Below are 9945 nucleotides of genomic sequence, written 5' to 3'. Positions count from 1 at the left end.
TTCATCTGATCTTAATTCTTATGCCATCACCTATTGAATACAGATATTTTTGTCTGCTATATCTACGTCTGTTGTAATCTTATACAGCTCTATCAAAAATATATTCTACATCTTCACTTCAAAGAAAATAGCAATTTCTTCAAATCAATCCAGTGACAGCATTTTCTTCATCAGTGAATCACTCCTGTAAGTGTTTACTCCACACCCTGAAGATCACTCATATCCTTCATTGATGATGTCTATTTTGCTCCACTAATCCAGACGTCGCAAGTTTTCTGCACAACAGCTTTATTATTAGACAGCCGGCGAGAGTTTCAAAGCATCTCTAAATTAGCTGAGTGTCTACTTGCAGAGGCTGTTCTTCCTGAATCTCTGCCTTACCCACAGAGACAGTATATTTAATAGGAATTGGACAAAGGCATATCAGTCACATGGGCGATTGTCAACAGATAGTTTAAAGTAGGTAATTATGACCTTACAAAGCTTGATGAATGGCGATGTCCTGTGATAACGTGTGATGGATTACAGAAACTGATTATCGTATTGTTCATGTTTATGTGTTCATGGGAAGAAATTAAGGCAGAAGGGTTCTTCCTTCAGTAAATGGGGGATTCACTTACATATGCTCATATGGAGGGGAGGTAAGATAATGGGACCGGGAGGCAGTTTAACAGGCTTGTGCCCAGGACTCTCAGTCTTGTCTGGCAAGGGCAAATTCATCTGTCTGGGGATACGGTGGAATCCACATGTCCTGAAAGAGAAGCAAATTATGGAACTGGCCCCTCTGTGGTATTTTAACTTCCTCATTCTGATCAGGAATCTGTTGACCAGAATTGGATGCAATGATTGACTGTGACCTAACTAGAGCTTTGTCAAGGGTAAGCATCTTTTCCGTGTACAAAGTTAAAAATCACACAACACCAGGTTATAGTCCAACAGGTTTTATTGGAAGCATAATAGCTTTCGGAGCGACGCTCCTTCATCAGGTGATAGTGGAGGGCTCCTGATGAAGGATCGTCACTCTGAAAGCTAGTGTGCTTCCAATTAAACATGTTGGACTATAACCTGGTGGTGTGTGATTTTTAAATTTGTACATCCCAGTCCAACACAGGCATCTCCAAATCACAACTTTTCCGTGAGTTTGTTATCATTCCCCGTATTAATGAAGCCGAGCATCCCGTACGTTTTCCTCAAAACAATTTATGTTCTCTCTCCGTTAATGATTTGTACACTTTGTTCCCCATTCCTGCTGTCTTGCTCTCTGTGTCTGTGCCATTCAAATTATATATTCCCTTTCTACATTGCTTCTCTCAAAATGCATCAACTTACTGTATGTTCTAAAGAAGAGACATATTCCATTCAAAATATTAACTCTCGTTCCACACATTCTACCCCCTGGAAAACAGAACAGCACAGCACAGGAATAATCGGCCCACTATGTCTGTGCTGATCATGATGTTATTCCAAACTAATTCAATCTCCCTGTATATGATCCATATCCCTGACAACCCATGCCTGCTTATGTGTCTGTCCAAATGCCTCTTGAACGTTGTGATTGTTTCTGCTTTTACCAACTCCCAGGAGAGTACATTCTAGTCACTCACCACCTTCTGCTCAAGAAACTTGTCTGACACAGCTTCCTTTAAACTTGCAAAGATGTTGTTGGAAATTCTCAGCAGGTCATGCAGCATCTATGAAGAAAACTCAGTTAATGTTTCGGTTCTGGTCACCCTTCACCAGAAACGTTAACTCTGATTTCTCTTCACAGGTGCTGATAGAACTGCTGAGTTTTTTTCAGAAACTTCTGTTTTTCTTTCTGGTTTACAGCATCTGTTGTTCTTTCGGTTTTCATTTCCTTTGAACTTCCCCTTAAATCTATGGCCTCTAGAATTTATCATTTCCACCATGGAAAAAGATTCAGATTATTCACTCTGTCTGTGCCTCTCGGATTATTCCGCAGCCACTGACTTTCCAAAGACAGCAATTCAAGATTTTCCAACCTCTCCCAATCCAGGCAACATCCTGGTAAACCTGTTTCCACCCTCTCCAAAGCCTCCACATCCTCCTTATAACGTGGTGATCCAAACAGCACAAAATACTCCAAAGGTGCCCTAATGACAGTTTTATATTCACTCCCCTGACAGAAGAAAGCTTTATTCCTGATGAAGGGCTTTTGCCCGAAACGTCGATTTTACTGCTCCTCGGATGCTGCCTGAACTGCTGCGCTCTTCCAGCACCACTAATCCAGAAGAAGGCAAGCCTGCCATCCACCTCCTTCACCACATTCAGGGAGCTGTGAACTTGCACCTGAAGATCCCTCTGTATACCAATGTTGCTCAGGGCCCTTCCGGTTAGTGTATACATTCCTCTTACAATGAACCTCCCAAAATGTATCATCTCACACTTATCTGAATTAAAATCTATCTGCAATTTCTCCGCATAACTTTCCAACTGACCTCTTCCTTGTTGTATCCTTTCACAACATTCTTCATGATTCACAACTTCATGAGTTTGTACAATCTACAAACTTGCTAATTAAATCGTTTACTTTTTCAAACTAATCATTTATATACATTACAAACAACAGATGTCCCAGTTCTGATCCTTGTGGAACAGCACTGGCCACAGACTTCCAGCCGGCAACTTGCCCCAGCACAACTGTTGCTGAGAGAAATATCAAAGAGGAGCCTGTGCAGCACGACCGACGTTTATTCAGAGCTCCTTACTAATGCATGATGGGAGAGGTCCCTCTCTGGCTCCCCCAGCCAAATCCAGCATTCTGCTGCATTTCCTTCATACGTTCCGGCAATGTATCCCCCCTGACCCAATCTCCTGGGTTTGGGATGTCAGCTTGGAGGTTTCTCTGCTCCCTTTTCCAGTTTCTGATTCTCTACCGTTCTGCAACTTCACCTCTCAGCTCATGCAGTTGCTTGGCCAGTTCTTTCACAAATTATTTAACCCTATCTTTACCATTGCACATCTCGTGCCCTCCCACTGCCACACCCTCTGGTAGCTGCATAGTCCATACAGTCACTAATTCAAAGGTGAACAGCCCCGTTCCTTTTGCTGGGCTTGCCCTCAGTTTCATTGGAATGATGGGGAGTACTGTAACCCATCCCTGCCTGTCTCTGTCAGGGCGTTTGTCAGACTAGCTGTCAGTGTCTGCTTCATTCCTTCTGCTGTACCTGAGCTCTGGGGGTGGTGTGGGAGATGGGATTTCTGTTCAGTATCAAACAGTGCACATATGTGTTTAACTATGTGTCCCTTGGTCAGAATCTGCAGGGGAATGCTTCCACCCACTGCGTAAACCTATTTATTAAGACCCAGCAGGATTTCCTTCCCTGGGCTTGGGATGGAGGTGTATGTAAAATCCATCTGTAATTATTCCCATGTGCTTCAGGGTCTCAGCTGCTCGATCCACTTTATCCTGATTGCTTTCTCTAGCTCACACAGTGTACAGACTACACACCTTCGGCAAAACCTCTCCCTGTTCTAGGCCATCCCGGTAGTGGGTCATCTGATATTCCATGGGATCCTGCCCAATATGGTTGCGCCCATGATATGTTTCTAATAATGTTTGTCTTATAAAGTGTAGCGGCACTGCTGGATCATCCAGACTCTGTCCTGTCCTATTATTGCCCCACCCTTTTCATGCTCCTGTTTCTCCAGTTGTGTGACTGTTTCTAAGAATATCTTTAAACTCTCCTTTCTCGCTTCTGTAGCTACTGTCACTGCCACTTCCCCAAATGTCTTCACTGTTTCAGTCAGTATTTTACCTGCCTTACCCACATACTCACTGCCCTGTGGGTGTGGAGTTTCTACTTTTGTGAGCTCTAGTCTTCATCACTGTTGCTTCATTGGGAAATTTAGCTGTTTCCACTAACTCTCTGACCTGTTCCTCATGCTCTATGTGGCTTCCAGAGGGTGATGTACCCTTACCGAGCCAAGGCCAACACATGGTCATGAACAATGTCAAAGGCATGCTGTGAACATGTTTCTTCCCTGTCCCCTGGCTAATGCCAGTGCTTCTTTCAGGGCTTTCGATGGCTCTGCCAATTCTGGATATTACGTACAAAATTCCCACAGTCGTTAAACAATCCTAAGGTTTGCCTTACGCCCTTCACGGTGTGCGGGTGGACAGTTTTAATATCATAGTTTTTGGTTCTGCTGGGACTGTCCCCTCACGCTTCATGATTTGATCTCCCCAGTATGATATCCCTACCTTCTCAGTTGCACTCTCTGTGAGTTAATTTTAAGCCCAGCCTGGATGACCTGACCCAATACTCTGTTTAATATCCAGAGATGTTCTATCTCACCGACTGAGGTGATAAGGTGTTGGTAAGCTCAATTTGACTAACTCCATCAGCCATTTACCGGTGGGATATACTGGAATATTGTGGGATCCCTGAGGTAACTGGATGAAGGTGTACTGTTTCCTCAGACAGCTTTCCGGCTTCTGTCAATTGGTAAGGGATACTGTCAGTCTGACGATTCTCTGCTGCTCTCAATCTGTCATTGTCACAATTACAACCTCCTCAGCCCCAGCTTTAATAGGATCCTGTTTGTGTGGGGAATGAGAGGGTCCTCGATCTTTACAGGATCTACAGATAATAACCCACATTCCTGTTTGGGTTACCCACACCGCTGAGTGGATCCTAGCTGTAACTCCCAAGATTCCCTGACTGTCCCACTCTCCCTGCAATTCAGCTACTTTGGTGATGTCACCTCTTATTTTCTTCCTGTCCCATTACTGGCTGGAGCGTCCCTATGTTATAGTCCAGGTCTCTACATCAATAGTTGCTCCTAATTGTTCTAAAATGGCAACTCCCAGAATGGTCCTTTCCTCAGTTTCACACTCCATATCTGAATGCATTTTGTCATATTCCTGACCTACATCAGGACAGGTTCCTTCAGCTTCATCCAGCTTCCTCAGTTCCCACTCCAACTGCTCTCATTTTAGTAATTGAGAGAGTGAGGGGCAAATCCATATCGGTAAATGATATAGATGCTCCTATGTTAACATCATATGTTGCTGGAGCCCTAACAGCGTGTCAATAAATACTCATGGGCTATGCATGTGCAGACGCGAACACAGGCCACACACAATGTGAACACCTACCTCCCTCTCTCTGCTTACGTTCCTTGTCTATATGCCCTTTTCTGCTTCCCTTGCAACATTGCGAGTCTGGTTCCCCTCCCTGTACTGCAGCTATTCCCTTGTGTTTCTGAGTTTGCCTCAGCTTTCATGGCCCAATTCAGAATTTGTTTAGAATTATCTCCCACTGGGAGTCCCATGTTTATAATTACAGTTACATGGAGTCCCATGTCATCTTTTAAATACATTAAACAAATTTCATCATCACAGGTTGAAGTTTGGTAATCCCCGTGGTACTTATACACCTCAAGCTTCCTCTCTGTACGATCCTCGATATTACCCTTGGGTCCCTGAGTCATCAAGGTTATTTTAGCCCATTCAGCCTGTCCCTTCCCCAGTGTGTCCCTGTAATATCTGTAAATGCCTGGAGCCACTGATTGGCTGTGCACTGGGGGGAACCGGCTCGCACCCCCACCCTCTCATTACAGGGACAGGTTCTGCTGTACACGTCAGGGCATCTTGGCCTGAAAGGTTTTTTGCCTGACATCCTCATCAGTGAGATTGCATACTTCAATTAATTCATCCATATTCTCCCAATAAGACCCATTATAACAATTTCTCTATCAGGCTGGGTGTTCATTCATCAACATCTGTCATTCAGCCAGGTAAATGGTTCAGGTTTGGTTTATGTCAGTTCCCTTTGTTGGCCCCTCCTGTCTGTCCAAGTTTGAGTTTTGTTGCCTGGCGGTGCCATAGACACGGCCTTCTGGACTTTACAGGGTGGTGGGTCATCCCACCCAATGCCGGCCCTCTCTCTATACATACAGTCATAGAGACATAGAGATGTCCAGCATGGAAACAGACCCTTGGGTCCAACTCGTCTATGCTGACCAGATAACCCAACCCAATCGAGTCCCACCAAACCTTTCCTATTCATATACCGATCCAAATGCATTTTAAATGTTGTAATTGTACCAGTCTCCACCACTTCCTCTGGCAGCTCATTCCATGCACATACTACCCTCTGCATGAAAAAGATTCCCCTTAGGTCTCTTTTATATTTTTCCCCTCTCACTCTAAACCTATGCACTCTAGTTCTGGACTCCCCAACCGCAGGGAAAAAAAACTTTGCCTATTTATCCTTTCCATGCCCCTCATAAATTTGTAAACCTCTATAAGGTCAACCCTCAGCCTCCGACACTCCAGGGAATACAGACCCAGCCTGTTCAGCCTCTCTGTAACTCAAATCCTCCAACCCTGGCAACATCCTTGTGAATCTTTTCTGAACCCTTTCAAGTTTCACAACATCTTTCCGATAGGAAGGTAACCAGAATTGCACGCAATATTCCAACAGTGGCCTAACCAATGTCCTGCACAGCCGCAATATGACCTTCCCAACTCCTGTACTCAATACTCTGACCAAGAAAGGAAAGCATACCAAACGCCTTCTTCACTATCCTATCTACCTGCGACTCCACTTTCAAGGAGCTATGAACCTGCACTCCAAGGTCTCTTTGTTCAGCAACACTCCCTCGGACCTTATCATTAAGTGAATAAGTCCTGCTCAGAATTGCTTTCCCAAAATGCAGCACCTCGCATTTATCTGAATTAAACTCCATCACCACTTCTCAGCCGTTTGGCCCATCTGGTCCATATCCTGCTGTAATCTGAGGTAACCCTCTTTGCTGTCCACTACACCTCCAATGTTGCTCTTATCTGCAAACTTACGAATTGTACATCTTATGCTCGCACCCAAATCATTGATGTAAATAACAAAAAGTAGAGGACTCAGCACCGATTCCTGTGGCACTCCACTGGTCAGAGGCCTCCAGTCTGAAAATCAACCCTCCACCACCACTCTCTGGCTTCTACCGTTGAGCCAGTTCTATATCCAAATGGTTAGTTCTCCCTGTATTCCATGAGATCTAACCTTGCTAATTAGTCTCCCATGGGCAACCTTATCGAATGCCTTACTGAAGTCCATATAGATCACATCTATTGCTCTGCTCACATCAATCCTCTTTGTTACTTCTTCAAAAATCTCAATCAATTTTATGAGACATGATTTCCCATGCACAACGCCATGTTGACTATCCCTAATCAGTCCTTGCCTGTGTTGGCTATAATAGAACGACCCAGGCTTTACAGCATTCTGTACTCACCAATGAGAGCAATAATTTCAGTCTCTGAATTCGGCCTTTTGTGTTATAATCTGTTTTTTCATTGACAGCTGCATACCTTGTTTCCTTATTTGTTTCCCAGCTCGAATTCTATTCCCCGTGGCCTTGAGGCACTACCATTTCTGCTATTTAATCTCTCCTGCCTTCCCCGGTGTGACAGACTGTCTTTTTGTCTTTGTCTCACCCCCACCTTCCTCACAACCTGTTACATTTCTGATGGTTCCCAGGCCTCTGTAACGTTCACTGCGCCCCCCTGGGACAATGGCACGAGTTTTGAATTATCTTCCTCCAGAGATAATCGGAAATCTTTCTGGCTGCAGTTTCCCCCAGATTTTATTTTCAAAAACACATCATTTGCGTCAGTCAAATATTTGTGAGAATTCATCAACAATTCCAAGCATTTTGATGTAATCTGTGACTTTCCCACAGATGTGCAGGTTTGCTCAATTGGCTGTGCTAACATGGTCTGTATTGTGCAGGTTAGGTGGGTTGGGTTAGCCATGGTAAATGTGGGGTTATGGGGATAGGGTGGGAGAGCAGGTCATTGCAGACTCGATGAGCTGAGTAGCCTCTTTCTGCACCTCAGGGATTCGAACGAGTTGTGATTGTCATCACATTTTCCTGATGCCCGGTTCGTTCAGCTCAGGTACACATGCTGCCTTTGTGTTTCTGTGGGTGCTCACTCACTCTTTTCCTTCTGTTTACATCAATGTCTCACCATAGGTGAGGCTGAGAATGAATTTGTAAATACAAATATTCCAACCAAAACCACTCACAGGTCAGGACCTGTTTCTGCTGCTGCCGTCACTCATGAGGAACAGGAAAATAAAAGTTCAGTCACGAAACTTACAGGAGTATAGAGGTTATAACCACCAGGAAATGCTGAACAGCTCAAAACACTTTTCTCAAGAAAAGAGGAGGCTGAGAAACAGCCTTTTACAAGTAGGAAGCTTTGTGTTTTTGCGTTCAGAGATTTGATGTTGGAATCATTGGGTCACTGCCCCAGGTCACCAAAGTTGCTGCCTAAATGTGCATCTTTCTTTTTGTCTATATGCCTGAGTTAACAATCAGATGGACAGGTCAGTGTCTGAGTGTCTTCCCAAATCCCTGATTGAATCTGTCTCCCCCCACAATCTCAGATGCCTCACCACTCACTGGGTCATGGAGAAACTCTGCCGTTACAATGAGTACGGTCTTTGCTGTCGCCTCTCCTAGTGCTTCCGCCTAATCCCCACTTCCCTTCATTAAATCCCAGCTGTCTCTAGTCCATCCACATGGGTATGTTAAAGAGCATAACAGGAGAGTGGATTAAACTGAGAGTTCAAAGCCAGAATGAAAGAGGAAGAAGGAAATAAACCGGTTTTGTGGATCCCAGGGGATACAGACTCCAGGTTGAGCCCTTTGTGGGCATTCCCGCAGTAATACGAGACAGCATTCCATGATGAGAGTTAAACCCGGGTGGCAGGAGAGGGAGCCACTGAACATTAGCAGGTTTAAGCTCAAACACAGGAGGTTTGTTCAGTCAGTAACAGTGTGTTAGACATGGAAGTGAAGTGAGCAGTGAGGGGAAATGTTACCACAAGCTGCAGATGGACAACTTTCATTGGAACAGGAGGAGGCCATTCAACCCTTCAACCCTGCTCTGCCATTCAGGATGATCATGGCTGATTTGTGGCCTAACTTGCAATTTTCAAAACTCTCCAAACTCATCAATAAACTCCTCTGCAACAGACAAGATCAATATTGAAAAACTAACGATCTGCAAATGCTGGGAAATCAGACACAAAAAGAGAAATTGCTGGAGAAATTCAGCAGATTTGGTAGCATCTGTGGAGAGTGAACCTGTGGGGTCAGGTGACCAGCTGCAGCTGACCATTCTGCCTTTGCTGTAACACTCTCTGGAACAGGTTCTGGTGCGAGAGATATGAGGTTGTCAATAACAACTGAGAAAACAGGAGGGCATGCTCAATTAGAATAAAACCCATTTTGGAAAAAGTGAGGACTGCAGATGCTGGAGATCAGAGCTGAAAATGTGTTGCTGGAAAAGTGCAGCAGGTCAGGCAGCATCCAAGGAACAGGAGAATCGACGTTTCGGGCATAAGCCTGAAGAAGGGCTCATGCCCGAAATGTCGATTCTCCTGCTCCTTGGATGCTGGCTGACCTGCTGCGCTTTTCCAGCAACACATTTTCAGCGCTAAAACCCATTTTGGTCTTGCACTTTTAATTCAACTGCAAACATTATTCATTATCATTTCCAAAATAGGATAATAGACCATAAATCAACTCTTAATGTCACTGGGTCTAGGAAACTGTTACTTCTGACCTGGTCCAGCCGACATGTGAATCCAGACCCTGAATAATGGGGTTGCTTCTGAACCATCTTCTGGGCAGTTAGAACGTATGACAAATGCTGCCCCAGCAAGTGATGCCGTGATCCCATGAACAAACAAAACAAATCCGATCACTGTGGTTACCTGTGAACTCGCCGGTGTTTCATCAAGCTGGATATCTGAGTGAATTTCTTGCCACACGGAGAGCAGGTGAATGGCCTTTCCCTGTTGTGTATTCACTGGAGTACAGTGAGGCTGAATAATGTCCTGAACCCAATCCCAGATTGAGAGCACCTGAATGGTCTCGCACTGCTCTCCTGTGACCGGGAGAGATGTAGTC

Source organism: Chiloscyllium plagiosum, unplaced genomic scaffold (genome assembly GCF_037043375.1).
Source record: "Chiloscyllium plagiosum isolate Xiang-an unplaced genomic scaffold, Cpla_swu_hap1 HiC_scaffold_36, whole genome shotgun sequence".
Taxonomy (NCBI): Eukaryota; Metazoa; Chordata; class Chondrichthyes; order Orectolobiformes; family Hemiscylliidae; genus Chiloscyllium; species Chiloscyllium plagiosum.
This window is presented reverse-complemented; position numbering follows the sequence as displayed.